The following is a 10,434-nucleotide window of genomic DNA, read 5'->3' as shown; positions in this document are numbered from 1 at the left end:
TGGGTTTAGTTCCTGTGTTGAGACGGCCGTTAGAGAGCTTAGGGATCGTCTACAAACTACAACACCGAAAATAGAGAAAACAAAATTATGTAGGCAATCAATTTAATGATTAAATAAGGTAGTGTCTCCAAACTTACCTAAAATACAACGTGTCTCTGCTAGCTGCACCACACTTACTTTTAAAAAATATGCATATGCCTATTTTTGAAAATATGTTTGTATCTCTTTTCGGTGTTGTAGTTTTTAGACGGTCCCTAAGCACTACTTGCAGTATCAACACGGGAACTAAACCCAGCTGAATTAGCAGAACTTTCATGCATTTCCTTCACATCTACAGCAGTCAGATTCACTGTGTTCACTCAGAAGGAATCACTACACATGGGTAGGCACTTTTAATGACATTTTGAACATGTTAAGAGGCTAAAAACACATTTAAAACTTGCCCTGTTTAAGCCTGTTGGGTGCTTACTCTAGCAGGAGGATAACTCTGTGTAGGCAGCACCGATTATTTTTGTTTCTCTCTCTACTGACAGCACTCCAAATTAACAAACAATAGAGCTACATGTTGGAATCAACTGGAATTTTCCTTTAATAGTCTGTAATTGTATAAACACATTAAAAGTACCTAAACACTTAAATATCATATCAAACAAATAAATATCTAACTAGGCAGTGCTGATCAAATATGAATCAATATTCTGTTACTGCATTGCCAATTTCTCACCTCCAGGGTTTTCAGAAACATATTTCACTGTAGTGTTAAGCTATAGAATAAAAATTGTTTTTCTGGCTGGTCGGCTGATGGTTGGTGCTTGGTTTTGGCTCGACTTGGTCACAAACTTTCTTATGAAAGTAAAATTTCCATTGTCACAGTATATCGTTTTTGCAGTTAGTATACAAACACAGAAATCTACTGCTTTAGACTAACAGGAAATGATGCAATACATGCACAGATGGATGTAAACCTACCGGTAACCTTGGAACCCTACTGCTAATTAAACTGCTAATTAAAAAGGAAGAAAAAGGTAAATAAAGCTTGACAGCTCATTCTTAACCTTGTAAACACAGTTGACAACATTTTCACCTCAAGGTCGAGTTTTTGTCTATTACCACTCACAATGTGTTTTTATTTCCCCCCGCTGTGAGCAGCTCCTCGATTTCCTTTGTGCATTGTAATTATTCTAATTTATTTATGAAATTATTTTTCCAACTCCAATAGTTTTAGTAGCTTTCTCTTGTTCTTATGATGGTGTGTCTTCTTTTCTTTTTCTTGTTTTTCCTTTTCCTTTCTTTGTGTTTGTAATTGAGTCAATGTCATTGTAAATGAGGACCACCCCTCAATGACTCCTCAAGTGTAAACATAGGTCGAATGATGAATGAATGAATTGTGGTTCATCAACAACACACTCAAAACCAAGGAGTTCTGCAAAGGGAAATCATTGAATGTACCGAATTTTGTCATTTTTCCAGTATGAATGCAGACTAAAAATATGCATAGAATTAGTATTGAGTACCAAAGTGTGCCAAAGAAACCAGGTAATGACCAATAACATGAGACCTTTAAGTCTATGCTGAAGATATGATAAATCCATCACTGGTAGCAATCAACAACTGTGACTTGACATGCTAAGTGAGATAACTGATTTTCTAGGCTAAAGAAATAAGAAGTAAGACGAAGGCAACACAGGATCATGTTAGAGCCAGTAGAGGAGCGCGATGTGGGAGAGGGAATGTGATGCAAGAATGGAAGAATGTGTGGGGGGGGGGACCACAGTGAGACTCCAGTAATGTTGGAGAGGATGAGCTGGAGCTCAGTGATGAGAATGGCCTGCAGCTCTGGTCGAGGCTGTGTGCAAAGCAGCAAGAAGCTTATGAATTTGTCATGAGCAGCTGAATGCAGCCAGTGGGGGAGGTACAGTATTGTGTGAGGGTGGGGGCTGAGGTTGAAGATGCTGGATGAGGTGGTGATATGGGGGGATGGAGCTGCAGAAGACCAGACGAGTGGTACAACTCTGATTTCTAGCAGTAGTTTAGGCATCCATTGTATAATAATTGCTGGAGTCACTGGGCTCACTTGGGCCTAAAAATATCAAGGACAGGGGCCATTTAAGTCAAAGAAGGCACATGCTCAGGCAATTAGATTCATAGACCTGTTGTGTGCAAACGTGGCATATTGACCTGGTGCTGGCAAGGACAGAAACATGTAGAGTCTTGTCTATTCTGGGGAACTACTTTTATGCGCTCTGTAATTTTATGAAAATCCACCCACTAGGTGTTGACATATCCTCCCTTATGGAAGAGCAAGAGGAAACTTCTCTCCAACATAATAAAGAAAAATATAATTTGGCAAGTGGAGTAACAGTACGTTGCTCTGAGTGTTAGTGTGACCATCTTCATACCGTGGAGCTATGCCTCTTAAGGGAAAGTCCACCTCAAAATCCAAAAACCCTATTTTTCCTCCTTCCTTTTTGCCCCCATATTTCATGAGCTGAACTCAAAGATGTAAGACTTTTTCTATGCTCACAAAAGGCCTGTTTCTCTCAAATATTGTTCAAAAATCTGTCTAAATCTGTGTTAGTGAGCACTTCCACTTTGCCGAGAAAATCCATCCACCTCACAGGTGTGGCATAGCAAGATGCTGATTAGACAGCATGATAATTGCACAGGTGTGCCTTAGGCTGGCCACAATGAAAGGTCAAATATGTGGATTTATCACACAGCACAATGCCACAGATGTTGCAAGCTTTGAGGGAGCGTGCATTTGGCATGCTGACTGCAGGAATGTCCACCAAAGCTGTTGCCTGTGAATGGAATGTTCATTTATCTACCACAAGTCATCTCCAAAAGGTATTTCAGAGACTTTGGCAGTACATCCAACTGACCTCACAACCGCAGACCACGTGTAACCACACCATCCCAGGACCTCCACATCCAGCACCTTCACCTCCAAGCTCGTCCACCTGGACAGCTACTGCAACAATCGGCCTTTTGTGTACTTAGAAAAAGTTTTAGATATTTCAGTTCAGCTCATAAAAAATGGGGGCAAAAACAAAAGTGTTGCGTTTATAATTTTGTTCAGTGTAGATTGTTTTGGTGTAAGTTGCCCAGTGTTATATATGATATATTTTGGTATTTTAATGAGATTTAGTCACAGTTAATAAAGTCAGGTGGTTTTGTCTCGTCGTGGAAAAAATGCCTGTTGACAAATATGTCTTGTCACAATTTCTGTTAACGAAATGAACACCATTGGCGTGGAGGCAGACATTTAAGAGATAGATATCTCAAAGCCTGTTTAAATAAAACCAAAACTATAGATCTACTATATGACTAGATACAAGATGTAATAAAGGAATAATTCACCTATTCTAATGTATCGTATGTGGTGTACATATGAAAAAGAACAGGGAAATCTACCTTGCATTTTCACAAATACAATAAAGTCTTCACAAATCTGAAACTGGGTTTTTAAGAATCTCTGGGGTAATTTTGTCCAGATTTGACAATTCTAGGTACAGTGGTTTTGGATCTGGACCTGGTCGAATGTGGTCAATCGGAAGCTGACTTCAGCTTTAAGTTTTCCTTAAATTTCCCCACAACTGACAAATCGGAAGCTGCGTATCGGATGCCAACTTCAGCGTCGTCATTTAGTGTTATAAAGTGCTGTTCAGGGGTATTACACAAAAACCACAATGAGACATGAAACCCAATCAGTATTACACAACATTGCTGAAAGTGTAGACCACATTCCAGTCAACCAAACGCCTGTCTGAACAAGTAACACGTTATCTGTTTTTTCACAGAAACAGCACGCAGTATGGAAGAATGCAAAGCATTCCATAGTTCAGGTGCCACGTACTTAAAAGCTCAATTACTTCGGGTCTTCAGCCTTGAGCGTCAAGCAGACAATAATTTAGATATATGATCTAGATAAGACAACGAGCTGACAAGTATGGGTAAAGTTGTGTAGCCACATATGCAAGACTGCGCAACGCTCTGTACGTAAGGAAGAATTTAAAACGGAATTCTATTAGTAAATAGTGAATTTCCACAATTCATCCAATTGGGATCAATAAAGTCCATCTCATCTCACCTTATCTTATCAGCACCAGGAGCCAGAGAAGAGACTTAAGTACATAGGGAATTATAAAACCATCTATTTGACCTAGCCTTGATGCAGCATTCTGTAATACTCAAGACAATCCAGAGCAGACATAAGGAGAAAAGCGCATTACAGTTGTCAATGTGAGCTGTGTATAAGTATCTTAAGTTTGGCAGTTGAAACTACAGATTTTAGTTTATTCATGTTTGTTTGGGAAAAAAATCTGAATTAAGTCTGATTGCAATTGTTGGTTTCCATTGTGGAATTTAGTTTTTAACTCAACAACTAGTTTATCTTCTAGCTTATGTCCCTTTCCTGTCTCAGTTTCTCATTTGGTTTGTTGGGGTCGAACATTGGAAGTTTCTCAGCATGAAGAAGAGGAGATACATGGCTACATAACTTTGTATGTAAAGTGGTAAGAAAGCCTGACCTGAGTTATTCTCTCAATCCATACCAAATAATCTGTCGTATTATGTTATGTGTTGAGAATGTGGGTGTCCAGCTGTCTGGCTCTTCCATGTGTCTCCGTATAACCCAGATTTGTTGGGGCTTGTTGGGCCAGTGTGAGTAAATGACTAGTTGCAGCAGCTGATTCATATAGCTGTAGGTTTCTTAGTGCCAAAGTTAGATGAAAGTTAGATTTACTTGCAAGAGTACACTGACACATTCTAATAATCTAATCTGATAACAAATGAACATAATACTAAACAAGATAAATTGCCAAATATTGAGTGAAAAACCCAGGTCAGGCCTACGAACACACACAAATAACACTTTGTAGTTATCTGCTGTTCTTCAGGCATCTGATAAACAAACTAAGAGATTGAGGTGGGAAAGGGACATAAGCAAGAACGCAAAAAAGGTTGTTCAGTTAGGAACTAAATTCCACAACAGAAACCAACAATTGCAAACAGACGTAATTCAGAAAATCAAATCCAGTAGGAGTTTACATGGGTTCATGCGGGATTTCCTGCATGATCAATGGCAGAAAGACAACAGAGAGGGCAGAAAGAGTGGTTCAATATTTCAGTTTGATGAAAGGTAGAACAACATTAAAGGTTTTGTCTAGGTAATACTGAGACATGTAAAAGCCCAAGCGCCTGACAGCTCACGGTGTGTGCTGCCCCGATGCTTAGGGCAAGTGTCAAACTCAAAGCCCGCGGACCAAATCCGGCCCCTTGCATATTTTTCATCCAGCCTATATATCAATTTAGGTTCACAATACATTTTGGCCTGCCTAGTTGTGCGCCAAACCAAAACTTGTTTTTCAAACTGCAATTACGTGACACTTGCAGGGGTGGACTGGGACAAAAATTCAGCCCTGGCACTGTAGCCACACCAGCCCACATTACCACACCCATGCAGGCCCACCCACGGACACGCACATTCACTAATTACATTTGTGTACAGATGATTAAATAATAAAAGCAGTATCATATGTATATAATAGCACACATTTATAACAAATTGACACATACTGCCTATTTTTGCCGATTGTATGCTGTTACTCAGTCCTCAGAGTTTTTTTTGTGATTCTTGCGGGCAAAAATCCGTGATTTTGCGGCACGTTTACTTAAAAAATGAGATTGAATATGTGGGATATTAATGCAATTTTATGCGATGAAATTGTGGGAACTGTTGATCCGCGGGAATTGTGGGAAAAATTGCATTTTGATACATAAGATAGTATGTTTATCTTGTTGCGTAAGAAGTTACGTCACTTCATAACGTTCCTACGGCAGCAGCGGAAAACGGCTGCTCTTGTATGAAGTAAACGCAACATTTTTCAACTTTCTGCTAAGATATATGTGGCTTTTTTGCAACGAAAATGCGGGGATTATGAAATCATGCAAGCCCTGCATTATTTTGTATGGAAATTGGCAATTTATGCGGCAAAAGTGCGGGGTGTTTGAAAAAGATGCGGTCCCCGCATGAATATGCGGACTTTGGCTGATTATGCGATTACATAACCACATTTTGTTGGAGGGACTGGTTACTGTCATTCTCTACAGTATGTAGTTCTTGGTTGTCACATAAAGCAGGGGGGTTTCTGGGGGTCCTCCCTAGGATTTTTTTTTTTGATTATTTTTTGGGCAATTTTAGGCCTTTCTTTAACAGGACAACTGAAGACATGAAAGAGGAGAGAGAGGGGAATGACATGCAGCAAAGGGCATTTTGAGGGTAAAAGACTTCACTTCCTGCATTCTGATACATTTTTCGGCACCAATTTATGGTAAAAACTTCTATATTTGTGACAAGGAAATCACACAATTCTGGTGGCAGGTGACAATTCCCAATACAAAATAAAATGGAATATTATTATATTCAGTAGTCCAGTAAGGGGGCTTTCACGTCTGGGACATGGGCCGGATACGCTTGACCCCAAAGTCCAGTTGTTTAATTAGCACGAAGAGGGCTTATGGTATTACTTATTTTCCCCAAGGGACACGTTTTGTTGAAAAATGTAGGATTGACTTACACAGGCTACTGCTTTTACTGCTAAATTGTACAATAACACAATCATGTTATGGGTTAGGGTTAGGGTTAGCCTGCACAGCTTCTCGCTGCACAGCCGCTCCCCCGGAGCCACATGATCACCGGGAGGGTCCGGTACATCCAGAACCCTGCAAACGGAGATCCTGTTTGATGGTTACGTGCTTGATTTTGACTGAACGTCCCAATTTGAGTAACCTCCGATTAGGTCGGTCGGCTCTCTGGACTCTGGACCAGACCGGCTGTTGCCAACTGACCAAATGCTTAATATTTATAATTATTATTAATATTATTATTATTATTATTATTATTATTATTATTATTATTATAACCATAGTGATATCGTGCAAGCAATAAAAAAAAAAAAACATCCTATGTGCTGTTGGCCTGTAAAGACAATTTATTTGTATATTTTAAAAAAATCTGACCAGCCCACATTTAAAAAAATGGTCCAGCCCATCTGGCATTTGCCAGAATTGCCAGATGGCCAATCCACCCCTGGACACTCAAGTGGACTTTAAGACACAGAACCTGCCCCACAGCCTGTGAAACAGGTTGTTGTTAGTTGTGTAGCTTACTTTGAGAAATGTAATCAGAATGTTTTGCAATAAAGAGATGGCTAAGGATCTTTTTTTCTGAATTATTTGGGATTTATGCCAACCAAATAGGCTTCAAGGTACATAAAATACAGTCACAAATATTTAACTTTTTCAATTAAATAAAAGCATACCAACAAACCTAACATGTCTGGCCCTTAATGTAATAATAATTTTCCAGTGTGGCCCCTTAGTGAAATTGAGTTTGACACCCCTGCTTTAAGGTCAGACATCTAAAAGCACACACCCTGAATTATTTTGTATAACATTTTTATAGAATTTACCACAATAGTATCATTACTGTAAATTTGGCGGTTTGGTAGTGCTAGCAGCTATTAGCCTTAATTTAAGTTTTTTAAATTTATTTTTCACCTCCAGTTATTATGAATCTACTGTCAGCAGTCTACATGAACTATGGATTCTGCCAGGTCACAAAAACAAGTTACTACAGCATGTGTGAATTTTGTGGTAAAGCCTATGATCCAGTTAGGTCAAACATTATCATAATTCAAGAAAGAAAATAATATCAACATAAACGTTAACGGACGGAAACTTGAAATTGGTTTGATACATTTACTATGTTTTTACGTTTCCTTTTCAAAGTTAGTCTTTTTCTCTCTTGCCTAGCAGCGACATCCAATACTAAAAAAAAAAAGCCATTGCATAAGTGCCAAAAATTTCAGTTCAAGTGGCCACTTGATGCTGGCTCCAAAAGGGGGTAATTTTCCACAGACACTTGTTAAATGTTAAAATGCCCAACATTACAACAGATATAAATATCCCAAATGTGGCTAATTTAGACAGTAGGCTTTATTCATCCTGCAACCACCGGCTCCAACTTTCAGCCCATTCTTGGTTTAGCCAGAACGTTAGGCAACGTTAGGCACTGCCAGAGGGAGACGGCTGGAGCCACCGGGAGCTGTAGTTAATGGTTTTGGCTTCTTATGGCGTTTTTCCACTGCATGGTATCGACTCGCCTTTTTTGTTTTTCCATTACAAAAAAAAAAGTTCCTAGTACCTGCTAACAGGTACTTTTTGTACTACCTCAGTCGAGGTTCCAAGCAAGCTGATGCCACACCAAAACGTGAAGTGAAAACCTGCAGACTACTGACTGGTCAGAGACGGACTGGGCTAGCGACAGATGGGGGCGGGGGGTGTCCTGAACAAACCTGCCGTGTTTATCGGTAAATAGTTTGTCCAGGTTTTTTTTTGTTTTTTTTTGCTGCCTCCAGGTTCATTAGAAACTAATTTGCCTTCAGGCTGTGGTAACACGACGAGAATCCAAAACAACACACCTTCGACCTTCCGTGTGTGTTGCGTTAGGTCACGGTAGTTTGCTGCTATGACAACCAGCCACGGCTCACCTCGGTCATGAGGCGGTGCTAATCTGCAATGGAAAAAGAAGGCGAGGCGACCAGGTACCATTCATTGAAAAACGCCATTAGAAACCTCTTTGTGACATCACGGAGAATACGGCCATATTTTATAGCCTGTGGTCCTAGTGTTTATGTGCTTGTGCATCAGTAGACAACATGTTTACCTATCTTAAATCATGTTATGCTTTCTTTGGATTATTCAATGTATTCTTCAGAGATAGAGGTAAATTAGTTGAAAGACAATGTTTACTTAACCCAGAAGTTTAATGAACTACATAAACATAAACAACACCACAATCAAGGAATCACTGTGTTGATAAGAAATGCAGTTTTACACATGTATGGTCCAAAAAAAACCTGCTAAATAACTACTGTATTAGCAGACTGCAATTAGCAGCTGGAAATAATCATAATCCATGACACTCATTTTTTTATTTATGTGATGAGCTGTCTTGAATTGCTGTTAGTAGTATTTATGAAAACTACGATATCTTTTGAGAGCAACTCTGCCTGAGCTGCAGTATAACAATCCGCATGATTCATCAAACATCACAAGATTAAAAAGTAATACAAATTGACGTTTTTAAAGATGAAAGCTGAATTACACATTGACTCCTAGAAACCCACTTTCCCCTGTTTCAGTTTGAAATAGGAAATACTCTAATATAAATCCGAATCCCTAACCCGTCTGTATACATTAACACAACTGTAAAAACTTAACACAAAAAGGTGGATGAACTACGACATCCCTGCGGACGACACACTAATTTACATAACCTTATCGCCAGGGGACTATAGTCCAATACAAAAACTGACGAAGTGCATCGAACAAATTAACGGCTGGATGTGCCAGAACTTTCTGAAATTAAAAGAAGGAAAAACAGAGGTGGTTGTTTTTGGAGCAAAAGAGAAACGATTAAAAGTCTGCGCTCAGCTTCAAACAACAATGTTAAAAACAACAGACAAAGCCAGAAATCTGGGTGAAGTCATGGACTCTGACCTGAATTTTAACAGCCACATTAAGACAATAACAAAGTCTAATATTACCTTAAGAATATATCAAGGGTTAAAGGACTTATGTCCCCAGAGTCAGAACTAAACGGGGTGAAGCAGTAACTTCACTGTAACTTTTATTCTTGTGTTTTATCGGTTTATATTTTGTAACTGTTCATGTGTAAAGCACTTTGAATTGCCCTGTTGCTGAAATGTGCTATACAAATGAAGCTTTCTTGGCCTGCCTTGCCAAAACAAGCATCTAAACTGCACTTTCACAAGAGAACTGATTCCTTACATTATAATTCCCCACATAAGTATATAAATATGTAAGATACTGTAAATGAACACACTTAGGTCTCCCATTCAAGAGTAAATAAGTTCTTGATTACATTTTAGGATTCTCTCACGATTAAATGGCATCTTAAACTTAACGTGAACAACAACATAAACATCTTTATCAATAAAGATGCCTTGTTGATCATCAATACATATACACATTAAAAAAAAGTCAAAACATTTAATGCTAACTGCGGTCCACCACTTAGTGGCCGTCTATAATTCAGAATACACACATATTAATCAATTGTAAAAAAGCTCCTGTTTTCTATATAGAAATCCCTTCATGTTGGGATGTAACATTAATGTTATCCTTTTCACTGTTGCCCATCACCACATTACAAAACTATAAAGAACAGGTCATCACATAACTACTTACACCTTGTACTACTTGTATTAACATCTGTGCTTTAACAAATACTCATAATACTCACTTAAAATCCAGTAAAGTAAATTTGTGACTGCACATATTTGGCTCTACCCAATCGGAGTCACAGTTCCCAAGAACTGAGAAATGGCAGAAAGTAATATATATATA

General features: G+C 38.8%; 1 long non-coding RNA gene across 1 annotated transcript in view; it reads left to right on the top strand.

The window, feature by feature from the left end:
- The first annotated feature begins 3,067 nt into the window (after positions 1-3,067).
- Positions 3,068-10,434, top strand: part of LOC116679301 (uncharacterized) — an 18,496-nt gene continuing 11,129 nt past the window's right edge. Inside the window, exons 1-4 of the long non-coding RNA XR_004329482.1 lie at positions 3,068-3,078; positions 3,636-3,639; positions 4,124-4,129; positions 5,812-6,091. This is a non-coding gene — a long non-coding RNA (uncharacterized LOC116679301). The remainder of the gene's footprint in view (positions 3,079-3,635; positions 3,640-4,123; positions 4,130-5,811; positions 6,092-10,434) is intronic.

This window comes from Etheostoma spectabile, chromosome 3, assembly GCF_008692095.1.
Source record: "Etheostoma spectabile isolate EspeVRDwgs_2016 chromosome 3, UIUC_Espe_1.0, whole genome shotgun sequence".
Taxonomy (NCBI): domain Eukaryota; kingdom Metazoa; phylum Chordata; class Actinopteri; order Perciformes; family Percidae; genus Etheostoma; species Etheostoma spectabile.
This window is presented reverse-complemented; position numbering and strand designations above follow the sequence as displayed.